At 38.6% G+C, this 17,115-nt stretch overlaps 1 protein-coding gene across 3 annotated transcripts in view; it reads left to right on the top strand.

Moving 5' to 3' along the window:
• Positions 1-17,115, top strand: part of EPN2 (epsin 2) — a 44,667-nt gene that overhangs the window by 472 nt on the left and 27,080 nt on the right. The window lies entirely within an intron of this gene.

Below are 17,115 nucleotides of genomic sequence, written 5' to 3'. Positions count from 1 at the left end.
GAGGGCGGGGGGGAACGATCGCCCCCGGCCCTTCGCCCCTCGGGGTGCGGGCTCCGTCCCGCTCAGGGCCGGCAGCCGCCGGAAGGGTTTTCGCCGCCGGCTGAAAGTTCGGGCCTGGCTTCCCGTGCCGGCCGATGGGGCCGACCGCGTCCCTGGAAGCCGCCACCTGGGCTGGGGCTGCGGGGGATGGCGGCGGCCTGCCCCGGCGGGGGGGGGGGGGGGGCTGCTCCCCGGCGGCGGGCCGTGGCGAGGGCGTTTGGTTCGCGGTGTCCGTCACCTCGCCTCTGCGTTATTCACCTTAACTGGGGTGGTGTGGGATTTATTTTATTTTTTTCCCAGTGATCTAGTCGGTTTGGAAGATGTGTAGCGGTGCTTTTAATTATTTTTCGTAAGGGTTTATTTTCTATATATATTTTTTTTTTCAATCTTTACCTGTAGTGTCTTTGATGCTATAGATTGGTCTTGGGTAGTCAGTGTGCTGCATTATATTAAGCATTATTGTTGTTGTGAAGTATATTGAAACAACAATTATCACAGGCTACCCACAATGGAAGTTTCCTATTTTAAAGCCATAAGGGGTATTGATAATATTTGGTCTCAGTTTTATTTGGCTAAGGGGTGTGTAATGCTTCCCTCCTCCCCCTTCTTAAGTATGGTATCATCACTAATCTGAAAAGCTAAGTTATATTTAAAATTTACACGGAATTGGACGTATTTCTTAATCTACTAAGAAAATGTCCTGAATTATATACATACATTTTCAACAGGAGGCCTAAAATACTTGTTCAGGTTGTTAAGGTGTGTTGCAGATGTTACGGAATGTAGAGGCTGACTTTAGGAGTTCAAAATGCAAATCAGGCCACAAGATTAAATTTTATTATTCTCTCCACTGAAATACATGTTTTATGGTAATATGGAACTCTTGCATAATTCCAATGTGTTGCTGTGTTTTGTGTGAGACAAGGTCATAGAAAATTGGATTGTTAGGATGTAAAGTAAGGGATGTTAGAATGATTTTTGATTAAAAATATAAATATATTGTAATGATATCTTTAGCAAAATAGTCTATTTAGGAAGTACTTTTGAATATGTCTGTCTTGGCTGATTCTTGGATATGTTATTTTTAAACAAACTCATATATAGTGTTTTATTGTGAAGAATCAGAACTTTTGATAAATTTTCTTTTATGAACTCGAAGTAATGGTAAACTAGCTAGATAGAATTCCAGAGATAATCTTCCACATATTAAATATTTAACTATGTTATCAAAAATTATCAAGTACAAGTTAACCATGAGTATGCATTCCTGAAGACTAATTCTGATAAGGCCGAATTGACTGCAATTTATATGTCAGGAAGTTTGACTTAGGGGTGCTGATTGTAACTTCCTTGATGCCATAAAGTAACTATGCGACATCATCCCGGTCTGACGACAGTTCTCCTACATGGTAGCTTGACTTTTACATGTACTGACAAATGAAAATTAATGTCTGCCTTTAAGAAATGAAATACAATGAGATACTAACAGGATGGACCTCTCTTTTTAGAAAAAATAATTGATCTGTTCCCTAGGTAGGAGCTAAGTAGTGTTGGATAATATTTGGGCGATTGAGAGATAATATCTCTCTCTAATAGGAGAAGAGATATCTGAGACCTGGATGTTAATGTTTGTGTTGTTTCTCGCGTCCATTATTCCTACAGTCATTTTTAATGAATAGTTGACAAACATCTGATGTCCAGTGCAAGCAGTGCTGTATAATGCAATGAGCATAAATGAATACAGCTTGTACTGACCACATCATTATTTACATAACTGGTTAATCATGCTAATTTTGTTCCAGCTGTCAGCCATTTGATTGCTTTAAAACTTGGAGCTTTTAAGAAGCCACAAATCTTGGATCGCTGCTGTGAAATGCCAAAGGCCTAATTTGTTACTTCATAAAAATGCTGATAGTCTTTCTTGATACAGAAATTGGTGTTTTGTTTTTGTGGGGTTGGTTTTTTTTTTTGAGAGAGAAATCATTAAATGATAATCTGTTTTAGGAGAAATACATTACAGAGTAGTTATGGTATTCACGATCTTGCTTTTCTTAGCCATTTCCCCATCCTACATACGAGACCTATCTGTTTTGCCTGGTCTAGAAGAATATGAGTTACTCTAAAATCTTTATTTAATGACTGGTACTCAGGAAGCAACTTTCCAGTCTTCCAGTGCCATATTTGCAGAGCGCTAAATTGTCTCTTGGGATCTTGCTAATAGAAAATGAAAGGTGCCTGGTTTGTATGAATGTCTGTAATGTTCTTTTTCCACTTTGCCTTGCTCTGATCTGTGCAGGGAAAGTATCGAAACGTACTAGTATCCTGCTGTCTTAAGTGCTTCAAAGAACAGCAGGGTTTTTTGTGTATTTCAGTAGCCTGGCCGCTCATTAAGAAGGCACGAGATGCTGTGGAGGAGAACAACATGTATGCTGTCCTCTAGAATAAAACTTGCTAGGTGTAATTGTAGGTCTGCTAGCATTGGTATACTTCAGTTTGGTTACATACTGGTATGTGCTGAATAGTAGACCATAAAAAGTCCCAGTATTAATCAGTTTGTGTGGCTTTTACAGGATTGCTTTCCTGTTCTGTGGGGGGGGGGAAATTTTAGAATGTTTGTATGTCAGAATAAGTGAATTCAGAGACCGTAAGCCTCAGGATGAATCTAGAACTAGGTGGTTGTCACAGCTGAGCCTCTCGGTGAGCGGTGCAGGAGGTAGAAAGCTACAGAAAAGCTGGTATTGCTTATTTATCATTTTGCAAATAACAGTTTTGTCTTTGGTTTTCAAATTTGGGATTTGGTTGATTTTATGACAATGCTCCAAACTATTGATAAAAGGCAAAATAGTTGGATCAAACAGTTCTAAGGTGTGTTTTGTAGGTAACTAGGGGTTGTAGGCGGTTTTTAAGGAGAGAGTAGCTTAAATGACTGAGATTCAGTTCCTTCAAACTGTAGTATATACGTTCAGAGTTACCACAAGAAGTTAAATGTGTGTAAATATCTAATAGTGGAGTTGTATGAATGATGATACTAATCAGAAAATTAGTATAAAAGTATTTTGTGTTTTCTACTTGCAATGTCACTGGCAACTGGAGACGTTTACCAGCATTTGGTTTGTAATTCACTATTGTGCATTTTTATATGGAAATACTACTTTGAATCACTATGCTTAGTGAAGTGCTTTTCTTCTGTGTAGATAATTTTTAGCTCAATTTTTTTGGTATTGTTACAAAAATTGAACTTAAAAATTGATCTCGGAACCAATGCCCTGTACTGCGTTAATTGTTAATAGTGTGTATATCTGTTTTCATGTCACCCAGGGCTGTTAACATAAACGCCTCTAACTAGTGCCTTGAGCTTGCGTTCAAGGTCAGACTTGGTCTGTTCACACTGCCTATGCCTTGGCTTGCACGCCGACTTGAAAAAGCCGGCTCTTTCCAGGTGGGGAAACATGAGTACGGAGCAGAGGAGAGCTCAGGCACGAACTGGTCCCCACTGGCAGCGTGAGTGCAGCTGGCTCTAGCAGTATGACTGGGTAAAACCAGTCCCAGCCCAGAACTGGATACATCTCCACCTTGGAGGCTCCCCTTATCTAAGTTTTAAGGTGGAGGTGGCTGGGTAAAGTTTTGAAGAATCTCAAACGCAGTATGTTCCGTTGTCCTGATGCATACAATTTATTTTCAAGTAATAATTCTCTGTCCACGGTTAGGAGTAGAGCTCCCTGAGCTGCCTAAAATAATTAGTTGAAGTTTTTGCGTGAGACCTCTGCAGTTTTCTTCCACATTGTTGACTACTCCCGTCTTTCCTCCAAGTGCTGTTTTATTAGTGTTGTCTACGGTTTCTGAGTCTTCTGTCATGTCATTGTATAATAAATACTAAATGTACAAGGCATGAGAAGTAGAATAGTTTTGGAGGATGACCCGGGCAGGAGAACGCTTGCATGCAATCTGCTTCTGTACCTGTCTTTTGTCTTTTAGACTTCTATCTCCTCCTACTTTCTTGTCCTCATAATTACCTTGTACTTTGCACATGTATACATCTGTTTTAGTGCTTATTTGAATAGCAGTCCTGGTTCCTCTCTCCGGTCGGGTCATATACGTGTTTCCTATGGCACAGATTTGATCACCTTTAGACCCACTGTTTTGGTGGATGTTCTTTTTCAATGGAAATTTCTGTTCTTATCCCTTACAGTAAAATACTACTCTGTGAATCGTTTGCTCTTTTATGCTTATAGTGCAGCACTCAATGAACAATACTTTTACAAATTAAGTAAACATTTTTTTTTGAACGTTCAAAGCTGCTTATTAGTTTAAAAACATGCCAGACGCCTTACCTAGAGGTGTTTTATGTCCATCCTTCAAGATAGAAATTGGAAGACTCGCTTGCCTTGTTTGTTTTTCAGTGTAGCAGTAGTTATACTCATGGCCAACTTTTGGGCCTGTCATTCTAGAAGTGACTACTTAAAGATAGACGGTGGAGTCTGGGAGTCATGGCTAAAATGCCACATCTGTTTCTCTAGAGAAATTCAACAGCCAGACATTGATTTAATCTCCCTGCAGTATAACCTTATAGAGGCTTCCCTGCAGTTCTGAAGATATCACTTACATAATGTACTGTCTTCTAAAATAAAACTGGTAGTTTTCATTATTTAAAAGCAGAAACCCAAGCAGAGCGAGCTCTGTACTTCTGTTTGTTGGGTCTGTTCTCTTTGGTTGAGTTTTGCCACCGAGAAACGCTGCAATATACGTTGTACTCATGCTAGTTAAAAATGTCAGCATGGGCGACAAAGGTGCTAATGATGTCAGGGATGTTCTTTTACTTTTTTTTCTTTACTTACTTTGAAATCATATTAATTTCTAGACTTAACATCAATTTAGTAGTTTCTGAACCTTTACAAGGGCAGTGGTCTTTTCATAGCTTTGCTAGAACAAAGACATTTTAAGAGTCTTAATAGAGAATCGTATAATCTTATTACAACCGCTCCTGACTGTTTAAATCACTTCCTTGTACTTAAAGAACAATCTGTCACCAGCTATTTCTTGATTGTAGTTTTTGTCAGATGCAATTTATCCCCCTCTGTGTTTTTGGGGTTTTTTTTGGTTTTTTTTTTTTTCCTGATTGTGCAACCCTTAGGTTGGCAAGCAATTTCTTTCTCAAACAGTTCTTCTGACTTCATTGGGACTAATCGCATGAGTAATTGCTCGCTGGTGTAAGGGTTGTACACTTCACAAATAAGACCTTTGTAGGACTTCATGGACAAAAAACACTAAAATAACTGATACATACAGTTCTAATATTCCTTAGGGAAAGGCAGAACAAAGTATTTTTAAAGGTAACTTCCTCCTCTGAGATGCAGGCATGAAGGATTCCCTCAAACGTGTTTCCTTGCAGGTAGGAAATCTGTTCTCAGGTGGCTAGTTCTGTGTTGCTAACTGGGTGAACAGGCCCCAAGTAGCATTTTCGTTTTGTCATTCTCCTGGTTTTTATTTTATTTTTTTTTTCTTTTAGTAGTGAGAATTTCTTCAGCCAAATCTGTTGACCCAGTTGCTGCTGCAGCTGCCTTTCTACTAACTTTCAGCTCTGTTTGGACAGGGATGAGGCTTGTGACAACAGCAGTAAGGCATAGACGTTTGTTCTAACCCTATGAAATCAGCCAAAATTTAAGATCGTTACTTAATCCTTATCCTTCAGTTCTAAATAGAACTATTTTAACACGCCTGCCTGTTCTCTGATGGATGGTCAAGCAGAATGTACGCTGTCATGTGGTACATGTAAAGGAAAGCACTTCAATTATTATTTGAAAAACAGAACTTTCATGGTTTTAATTATTCAGTTAGCTAATTAATCAGTGAAACACCCTACCATTTTGTGACATTGCTGGAATGTGACTAGTAATGTCTGTTTAGAGAGAAATTTGATCGTGCATTACCAGCAGTATTCAGATCTAGGGAAGATCTGGTGAATCTTTAAAATGCCCCTGCCCAGGTATTTCATCATTTAATAAAACCCTCTCTCTATAATGACTATGTGAAAGCATAAGACTCGCATCTGTTCTGTTATCTGATGAAATATTTGCCTTCTGAGCCCACACTGGCTTTTTGCATGGTTTTATGATTGCTTCTTGTAATACTATGCTTCTTGCAATGATTTTTTTTTTTTTAAGGGCTTGGAATGCTTGTTACTGGTGAGAAGTGTTACTATTTTTTTGCTGCTGTTGTTGAGCAGAGTTCGTTAAGTTAAACTTTGTCTACCAATTTAGGAGAGTGTTTCTCAGAAAGTAAAGATAATGCCTCTGTTGGAATGTTTTTAGATAAATAGCATACGTGACACCAAGTACTTTTCTTAGAAGTATGCAAATGCAGATCAGAAATCAATATTTAATATTGTAATTGTAGTTTTTGAGAATCTCTACAACTTATGTGTATGTTTAAAGCAGAAATTTCTACATCCTACTCGGAAGAACAGGAAGACTGTCATTGCACCAGCCTATAATTATGCAGCCCATGTTTTTTATACTTTTTCAGCAAAGCAGCTGCTTTGTAAAGATTTTAAAAGATTGGTACCTGGGTGACTCCTCTGAAAGACATTTGTGTTTATATGTTTACTGGTTCTCTTGGGAAGATTTAATAAGGAAGTAAAATACAGGGATGTTTATAATTGGTTTTACTTGTCTTTCAGAACTCTGAAATTTTGGAGAAGCTGAAGTGTAAAAGCTTGTGTGACAGCAAAATCACTTTTAAACTGGTTTATTGCAGAGAAGCACTAAGGTATATCATGAAAAGATGAGAGGGTTTTTTTTAGTCTGCAAAACTGCTTAAGTGTTGCTTTTCAAATTTACAAATCGCTGACCCCTTTGTGAAACACTGAGACAGGCTGAAATGTCTGGCTCTTTTACGTTTGACTACCTAGTGAATAATCTCCTTTTGCCTAGCCTGCTGGTTTAAGCACACTGAATAGTATAATTGACATTTTGGTGTCTATCTGCCAACCAATAGTGTCTGCATATATTTAATTTCACAATAATATGAACATACGATGCCTCCAAGAGAGTATCTACATCGGCTTTAAAAGACAGAACACGTTATAAAGCTGAAGGTGTGTAACAACTGGGGAGTGCTCTGCATGGTGGGAACTCTGCTTACATTGCAGGCTGCTGAAACGTTGAAGAGGTGAAGAACAGCAGGATAGTTTTGTAGGTTGTCTTCGTTATACTGTTTTTAATACACTTTGAGGGCTTTTCTGTTCTGCAGTTTATGGTCTAGATCAAGCAAAGTATGTAAGCATGTACTTCACTTTGAACGTGTGAGGGATCTGTTGATCTGGGACTGGTCGTTGACTTACGGTCGATGCCGAACATGGCATGTTGTTTTTTAGTACTGTTAGCTTTCCAGGTGTAAATGCAAGAAACATGCTTGAACATCCTGAATGCAGAAATATTTTTGTTATGTACGTGCCGGCGCAGAATTGTGTCTGGATGCCTTGGGATGGAGCCAGATTTTTAATTTTTTTTTTTTTTTTTTTTTTTGGGGGGTCAGCTTGGATAGTATATGTAATACCATAGTGCCTTTTGCTGTCCCTGGAAATGCTGATTTTTAGTTTGATCTTAAGAAGGGATTTCTTTTTCTTATTCATAAGAAAAATAAACTTTAAAGGAGGAGGGAAGTCTGTGCTTTTTTTTCTTTTTCTAGTTTATGCTTTATAGAAAGGCCTGAAATATGCCATCAGAACTTACTTTATCTCTTTTGTGTCACAAATTCAAAGTTTAGAAATTGAGCAGTGGAAGGTGGGTAGGGGTCTTGAGGTAGTAAGAGAAGAGGAGAAACGTGCTGGTGTGAGTTGCCTTGGTATTTGCACAATGTGTTCACAGTGGAACTTTTAGCAGGTATCAGAACTGGTAAATTACATGTGTGTATGTCTGTGTACATGCATGTACATATAAACTGGAGCTTTAGCTGATCAAATCTATAATGGTAATGCTATTAGTACAGGCAAAGCTTTACAATTAAAAACACTGAGTGCCTATCAAATGTGTGAAACGGATGTGTCTTTAAATGCCACGAGGCTTGTGCTTCCATCAAGCTCGACTAGTCTTTTGTCAAAACTCCTATTTTAACTATTTTAATAAAATATGGCAACTTCGGCGTTTTCTCCTTTCATGGGAAACCAGAGTAAAAGAGAATTAAGCCTCGCCTGCTGCTTACATGCTAAACAGATGCAAATAAGAGCCCCCTCCCTCCCGGTTGCATCCTCTCTCCTCATGGGTTTCTACATTGTTTTGATTAAAGCGGTTCTATTGCCAACTCCCAGCCCAGAGGGCAGGTGAGAGGAAAAAAATCCCTGATTACAGCTCAGTGATTAACATATCTTTTTGAGTTTGTAATGTCATCATTTCACAGAAAACAAAGTTCCAGGAGCTTCACAGAGTATAGGGTTGTCAGAAAGGCAAACATCAAAGTGGAAAGAAAAGAGGACTTTATTTAAAATATAGTAGAAAGGCTTAAAACATTCATGCTAACCTATGAGAGCTATTAAAAATTAAAAAAAGCCTTTGAAGCTAAGCATTAAAGATTTAATAGTATTAATTGAATTAAGCTGTGGGAGTTAAGGATATGTAGACACATGTGTAAGTGTATGTATTCTAAGACATTATCTATATTAAGGAAGCTAAGGTATTGAGAGTTGAATTAATTGTACTCGGTTTATAAAGGCTACCTTAAGAAAAACCTTTTTATTCTTGGACTTAATTACAGTAGAATACATTATAACTGAAAGTGTAAACAAAAGTGCAATGTTTTTAAAACTGCAGTGAAGCAGAGAAGACCAGACTTGGCATACCCGAACAAGGCAAAACAAGCAAAGTAGTTTCTAATCTACAATTTAAGGATAATTTTGTTTCTTTATATTATTAAGTCTGATTTTTATTTTTTTTAAAAAGAAGAAATACCTTTCCCTTTCACTGTTATGAGAACAATAACTTAATACCATTGTACTCCATAATATGGTTTCTTCCCTCCCCTTTTACCCCATGATACTCTGCCTGTAGTCCCAGCCACAGGTGTGGGCTTTTTTTGGTAGCTACACTTTCATGTTAGTTCATAATGTATTTTCTCTTAAGGCTGACTGATTTTGGTAGCTTTTAGCTTTTCTTATGTTTAGAACTTATCACTGTTAGGAAAACTTCTTGCTGGAGGAAGAAGGTGGTCCCTCTATAGCTTTGTAAATAGATGACAAAGAAAAATCAGAGTCAAGTCTGTGGCAGTGTAACAATTGCAGTAGCCTGGTGTTGAGGGAACAATGTGTGTGTGTGTGTTTGGTTTGTTTTGGTTTTCTTTTCTTTGCAAATTGAAAACTCAATTTAAGACTTAACGTATTTGATGTGGACGTTAACAAGCAGGGAAAAGCCAGGTCCTTATGTTGTTTGCAGAAAAATGAGCAATGAAAGCTTCTTGCAAGTGTGCAGGTGGCTTGGCAAAGGAAGCTGATGTCCAGAGGGGAGCAACATCAGACAGGATTTGATTGGCATGGAAATACTGTTGTGTAGAGACACTACCAACCTCGTCAAGAGGGATAACAAAATTGGGGGTGATCTTAATACATTCATTTTTCCTCCTTCAGGAAGATGGTTGCTGGCAGTGTAAGGCGGGTTGTTTGAGCTCTTCTTGCTGCAAATGTAGTTACTGAATGATTCAGCATGATACTCTACCCACGCATTTTAGCAATATTGATGAATTCATTACCCTTCTGTTAGCTGATGGACATTAATGGGCTAGAATTTCTTCTGTGCATTTGGACTAGATGGAATGCTCTTGAAAAAAGATTAGAAAATGGAGTGGGTGAGTTTTTAAGTCACTTTCTTGTTCTGTTTATAAATCTAAAGAGAGGATGTTTTTAGTGACTGGCATTAAAACAATGGTTAAAAGAATAATCAACAGTGCAGGGATACCAGGCAGCTATGGGAGGTACAGATAGTAGTAGTACTACTACACAGGGGATTTACTTGCATTTTTTTTTTTTTTTTAACATGTCCCAAGCTATAATCAGCTGCTTCAGAAATACCAGAGGCTTGAGTTTTGGATTACATGTGGTAGGTATTGTCTTCTGCATGTGGACTCCTTACAGGGTATGTGGAGTCCCGGGGACGTGTACAGAGTTGCTGGTTGCGGAGTATCAAAGCTAAGAGGGTATAACATGTTCTCTGCAAGAGCCGACTGGAAGAAAATGACCTTTAATAATGGAACAGGCACAGATGCTTTTTAGTAACAAGTCTTTGTCATCCTCTTTGAGAAGAGCAAGCTAACTCCCACTCAAATAATTTTCCGTCTAAATATCCAGAATAGATAAGAGAGTAGGTAGAATATTACTCCTGAAGGATAGATTCCGAAAACTTGAGGAATTGTTACGATGACAGCTGAAAATTTCTGTATATCTGCACGGGAGAATGTGGGATTCACTGGCATCTTCAGGCCAGATTTTTTTTCCTAATTCCACAAAAATCAACAAAATAATAATAAAGCAAAATAATAGGGATGGTTCTGATTAGTGCCTGAATGAAGGAATTGGAAAGCTTTAAGTAGCATAATGAGGAAAAATCCTTATATCAAATGTGCTGGGTTTTTTTTTGTTTTTTTTTTTTTTTTTTTTGTTTCGGTTTTTTTTTGTTTGGTCTTTTAGTGGCTCACTTCCGTCAAAGGTGGGCTTGAGAATATAGCTCAAAATCAGGAACTGGGGCAGCACAGAAGCAGACTAGCAGTATTTTTGAGTGCTGTTTCATGGTAAGCATAACCCAGTCTAAATCCAGGCTGCTGATGGCAGGGTTGCTGTGCCCTCTCCTCTGGCTGCACATACTTTCTGCCCGGCAGAGCTCCTTTGGGTGGAATTGCTTTTCCTGCCGAGGTGCTGATGCTAGGTACGTTAGACACCTCTGTTAGGAAGAGAGAAAAGAGGTAGGGTTGTTTGGGAAAGATTTTGGAAACTGTGTGGTGTGTACAGTATGAAAAGATAAAGATATGGAGGAATAAGAAGGAAAGCTGAACAGCAAGTGTTGCAGGACAGATAGCTAAAATCAGTGTGTAAAAAGGGCGGGGCCAAGATTTTAAGATGTTAGCCAATTTTGAAAGAGTAGAGGACCAAATTTCCTTCTTTTCTGTGGCTGTCTTCAACATGAAACAAAATGAATGTGTTACTGTTACTAGCAGCTAGATGGTAAAAGGCGATTTCCCAGAAAGCCCACTGTTTGCAGTTCTTGCACTGTTACCTGCTGAAAGCAAGGCCCAAATCTAAAGCATCATCTTAACTTTACCACCGATTTGAGCTTTCAAAGTCCAGCTTTACATTTTGCCTTGTGAAATGTAACTGTAGATTGCTGTTGAAATGAATGTTACTTCCCTTATTTGTGGTGTACTTTAAAGTAATTAGAGTGACCTTGGGATTAATTGGTTTGGTGATCTGATCTGTCAGAAACCCCAGCTATCCATCTCCCACCCTCCTCCCCCAGTTTGTCAGATCAGCTCACTGAACCGATTCTATCTCGAGATCCGGCATGTGATGGCAGGGCAGGTAGGAGCAGGAGCAGGACGCTGCCTTCAGTAGCAGCCCTCAGCCAGCTGAGAATAAAGTGTAACGTGAAGCCACATCCTCAGTTCCTCTCTGAGCCTGACTGCTGAACAGCAAAGCCTAGTGTAAAACCCTGGATTTTGGCCAAAACGTTCCTCCAGCGGGGTGCATAGAGGATTTTAGGATATATGTTTCCTGCTTTACAATTTTATAGCAACTTAATTAGTCGTGAGCATACAACTGCATGTAGCTTAATTTCTGAGGGTTAAAGTAACCTTATGTTAATTGTTACCAGTTATGATAGTTGAATTAAGACCATGTGTTGACTTTTCAAGATGAGTGTGCAAGTATGGTGGCTGTGAAGGATGGCACTTGAAGTTTTATGCTGTGAATGGGCATTGATGAATGTAGGTAGGATATTAAATCAATCTCCATTTTCTTTACAGGCTTGTGGTTTGTGCTAGCAGCCAGTACACTTAACAATTTAAGCTGAAGAAAATAGTAGTGTTTTGGATGTATGGACAGATACGGCTTTGCAGATCTTGCACTGTTCCTTGAACAATCCTTTTCATTAGAAATTCGTGTCATAAAGTAGAAGTATTAATTAGTCTCTCAGCTTCTACCAGTAGTAACATGGAGAGTTAAACTGTTTTTTTTTTTTCCCCCTAATCTTTGTCATGAAGAGCATTTGCCTTTGGCCTACTGAATTTATTAATGTGGTTTCATGTCTGTGGTGTGTAGGTGGATAGGAGAAACTTCACGTGGTGATGTCTGCTTCATAATAATAAAGTGCAAACTGAATTTAGTTAATGAAATCATTGGGTAATTGTAAGTAGCAGGTACCTTCCCAAAATATCAAGTCTGGATACATGAGCACAGATATATATGAATATAGTAGTTCTTGTCAGCTTTGAATTTTAAAAATTGCAATTGTATAAGAAAACACTGTGGCTTAAAGAATGTAGCTAACATTTTGTGGTCTTGCAAGCTTTTAGGTTGTATTATTTGCAGCTCCTCCTGCGTTCAAGCTGATCTATCAGGGCCCTGAGCTGTTGGGAGAGAAAATATAATGGCTTCCCTTTGGCAGGTGCCTGTCACCCAGTAAGCAGCCTAAGTGACACGGCTGGACTTTTCTAATTAGTAATAGATTCTAAGACACATTCTCTGGCAAGAATATCAGATATCTTCCTCCCTTCCAAAATGAAAATATGGAAGGAGAGAAATGTCTCCTACTGTCTTTAATTCAGTTGAAAATGCTACTCAAATATACCTGGTAAACTGAATTCATTTCAGATTGTTACCTTTTTGTTAAGGCACACATTAGGTGATTTTTTTTTTTTCCTACTCTATTTGAGAGTATAAAAGGCAAAGTGCTTTCATTCAAGTAGGTAATCCCCAGAGAACAAATTCCTTTTGAGAGTTTGGGTAGGTATTTTCACTGCCATGTTGGATTAATTTGCATTTAGAATTTCTGGTTCAGTGCGTAATGGCTTGACCTTATGCTGTTTTGTAATTCTGCGATATTCTGTTATTCATTACACACCCGGTACTTGCTGTATTACCAGTGAAAAATAAACTGAGATCTGCTGCGTAAAATACAGGTAGTACTGTCGATGACACTTGACCCAGCCATAGAAGGAGGAATGTGTTATTTTTAAAAGAGATGTTGTCAAAGCTTGTAATCCTAAAATTAGATCTCCAGTGTAGGTTGGATTTGGATCGTTTGTGGTGATCTGCATGGCTCTTACAGAGGCTGTCCCCTTTCGCAGCACTTCAGAACATATTTGCAGCTGCTTCCCGCACTGTCAATAATTCCAGCTGCGTTACGGGCTGCAAAGTCAAATGTAACTGCAAATGTCAAAGCACCAGCAACTCTGGCTTGGCGGGTCCCGAAGTAAACTGGCCGGGTAGTGCTGCCGTGTTCTCGGCTGTGAGATGAAAGTTAGATTTCTGCTCCTTGCCCCCGCTTTCTGTAGACTCTGAGAGTAATGAGATAAGCTCTCCATTGAGCTCAAATACTGCGCTGGTAATTTAAGTAGACACGTGGTAAGAAAAGGTGTTATAGAGAAAACTTAAGCAAATTTCTTTCTGTAAATCTGTTTTACGGCTAAGTGGCCATACAAGCTGGAGTTAGTTTTTCTCTGTGAGTCTGAGGCATGACTGTAAAATCAGTGTAGAATCTAACCTTGGGATTCATGAATATGTATAAATTTGAAGGAGAATTATCTTTCAGCATTAACTCTTTAAATAAAGAAATAATTTGGCCACCTGCTGTCTGTGAAAGCTGACCTTGTTCTCTCATTTGTAAAAGGGAGTGGAAAGCTTCCAAAACTTTTAATTTTGAACCATTTCCTCTTCTCAGAAATTACACTGAAGAAGACAAGCATTTAAGCTGTGAAAAATGGAAATTAAACCTTTCTTCTGGAGTTAACCCTGTTCTTCAAACCATTTGCCAATCTGTATTTGTAACTCATTTCCTAAATAATTTTGAAGGTTGAGGAAGGGCATTGATGGTAATTTCAGTGTCTTCATTTTACTGTTTTATTCACATGAATTGCTGTTTTCTCTGCTGTACAATAGCAAGAGAGAGCTAATAAGTGTGCTACTTGTTGGCTTTCATGTATAGTGCCAAGCTTCTTCGCTTCTCTTAGTACCCTTCTCCAAGTGACCACAATGTACAGTTGCCCCTCTTCCTGTTTGGTTTTGGGAACAATGTTTGTATTGCAGTAGGATATTATGCCACAGGCAGTATAATGATACCCTCTGGTCATCCAGTTGTTCTGTAAGGATTATTTATGAATAGGGGAAAAAAATGTGAAAGAGAATTAACTAAGTTTGAAAATTTCCCTAGCAGTGTGGGATCCAGTATAAGAAAAATGTCTTTGCTATCATTTTTTCTGGATTATTATATTCCTGAATTTTAAATAAAGGCTTGTGCTCAGTTTTGTTGTCAAAGATTTCTGGTTCCTGTTTGTGGAAAATGAGACTTTCTAAAAGCACAGTGGGTTTGGATTTGTACAGATAAGGACCTATCACAGGAAAACTAGGATGTGAATTTACAGTGTCAGGCAATGGGAATCCTTTTTCTTTGCCATAAATAGAAGCTGACTTATTGTTATGATTGGGGTTGTGTTTGAGTGTGTGCTTTTTGCTCTGTGCAGGTGTGGTGTCAGTATCTGTCTGTCTGGGGGAACTTGTTCCTTAGTCAGCATCTGGCAACGCTTTCCTCTTAGCCTGATTCTTTGCAGACTGGCAAGAAGCGCTCTCTAGGCCCTGGGTTCTTTGATTTATCCTGGAATACAGGTCCCCGAGGATTGCCTGCCTCTATCATTCCACCCTGATAGCAAGGAGAGCAGATCTCTAGCTGTTTGTGTGTATTCACACCTTAAAGGTAAGGCACATGCGTTGGCTTTATAACGTGTTGGTACTTCTCATAGCAGCTGCTTCAGCACGTCTTGGGTAGCAGAGGCTCTTGGTGGCTCTTTGAGGCTTTGTATTTCACTTACGTTCCTTTGAAATTATAGTGGGGTGCAGATATCCCGGATGGTACTGTTCGGATCTCTTGATACTGAGGATGTGCTTTCATAATACAAAGCTGTTCAGTAGCTTGGCTGGCCTGAGATAGCCTGCCTGTGCCCCCAGTATTGCAGAGTTTTGGTGTCTCAGTTGCCAGCATAGCTGTTGAGGACTGTCCTGCGAACTGAATAAGGGAACCTGCTTGAGCTCTTTGAGTGTATTTTCTAGTGATGACCAGGAAAATCTCTTTGTGTAATTGCAGTATGAATCTTTGGATGAAAACTTGTAGTTATCTTTCCATGTATTTTGTGAAAGGGGGGATATTTTTATGTAGATTAAGATGTCTGTAGAGCCTGCCTCGAAACCACAGAATGACTGAATTAATAAGTGTTTTCAAAAATCCACTTTTTATGCATGTTACTTACAGTAAATGTCTAATCTAACTTATATATATTGTCTATAATACTGTTAATTAAAATTCTATGCAAATTTCTGGTGAACTTATGTTTAATGTTAATTTTCACACTTTTTATTGCCCACTTGATATGAAAGGCTTTTCATATATTTGCTGTCCATACTTAGCTGGACTATGTATATATTTACCCTCAGGCTTGATATGAGGGGCATTTTATCAGCGCAGACAAACCCTGGTTGGAGTTTTGCGTTCCAGAGATCTGAATGGATTCAGCTGAAAGCCTGTATATAGGTGGATTTGTATGGCTGTTTCTTTGAACTAAGTTTATTAAGGACTTTGTGGCTTGGCCTCATTTCTGTGTTAGTCTTAGCAAATTAAAGATGGTTTCCTCATGTAGATTTCATTTACTGAATTTAATCTCTTGTGAGAGAGAGCTGTTGAGAAGTTCAGCCAAGAATTCCTTCTGTCTGCACATTGTATCTAGAAAAGCACCATGAGAATTCATGGGGGTTATTTGTGTAATAAAATTGTTGGAATAGGAAAAAGGAAATGAGGCATTCCTCTCCAGGTTACCCTTGATAGCACAGGTAAACTTCACCTTCATGTCTACAGAATTGTATGTTTCCTTTTCTATCTATTTAAAGATGACAAGCTACTTATAAAACAGAGAAAGTGGCTTGTAGGGACCAAGGAGGAGAAAATGAGGAAGGCTCACCTAGACTGAACAAGACTAACAACTCCCTCTTCCCCTCTCTGCTTAACCTTTTAAAGAAATCTGTTCAAGCTGATAGCCTTTTTCCTGTTGTTAGCAAGGAATAGGAGCTTTAATCAACTAGTCTTACTTTCTGCTTTCTTTGCAACTGTACTGTTAAAAATGCAAACTCAGATTTTTGCTGAAGTTGCAAGTGCATTGTACTTCCTTGTGGTTTGTTGTGAGAAGTTAATTCACTGAGGTCTCTAGAAAAAAAATCTAAACTTTCTATGTAAGTATTTGATCATGCATTAGAAACGGTTTCTCACTTTTATGCACTAGGGATGTTTAGCTTTTTGATCTCTTTAATTGTAAGATAGGCTGTTACGGTGCTCCAAGACTTGTAATAATCAAGTAAAATGCTTCCTTTGTGTGGTGTAGAAGCAGAGAGTTTGTAAAGCAGATACTGGAAGGCATACAGAGTTCTCAGTGAGGGTTACTGCTACTGGTACAATAGTTATCTCAAATGTTGGTACAACTAGATTGGGAGGGGGAATAAAAAAATCCATCATCTTTCCACGCCAGTCATCCTTTGTGTTTTTAATAGAGTAAAATGAAGTTTAGAGTAAATTGTCTTTAGTGGGTTAAAAGTAGAATAGGATTAGAAACCATGTCGTTCCATCAAGAAAAGGAAAAAACAGACATTAATGTGATTCTCATTAAATGCATTTGTTTTCATGATTCAAAGATATGAAGGTAAAGAATCATGCCAGCGAAATCTTTAATTTTCTGGAAGAGTGAAAAATGTTCATTTCACTTAATCCAGTGTGTTCTCTTCTTGAAATGTTTGCTCTACATTTATTTTTCCAAAGCACTACTCCACACTTGCTCTCTGCTAGTAGC

Source organism: Gymnogyps californianus, chromosome 15 (genome assembly GCF_018139145.2).
Source record: "Gymnogyps californianus isolate 813 chromosome 15, ASM1813914v2, whole genome shotgun sequence".
Taxonomy (NCBI): domain Eukaryota; kingdom Metazoa; phylum Chordata; class Aves; order Accipitriformes; family Cathartidae; genus Gymnogyps; species Gymnogyps californianus.
Note: the sequence above shows the minus strand (reverse complement) of the source record. Positions and strands in the feature narration are given on the sequence as shown.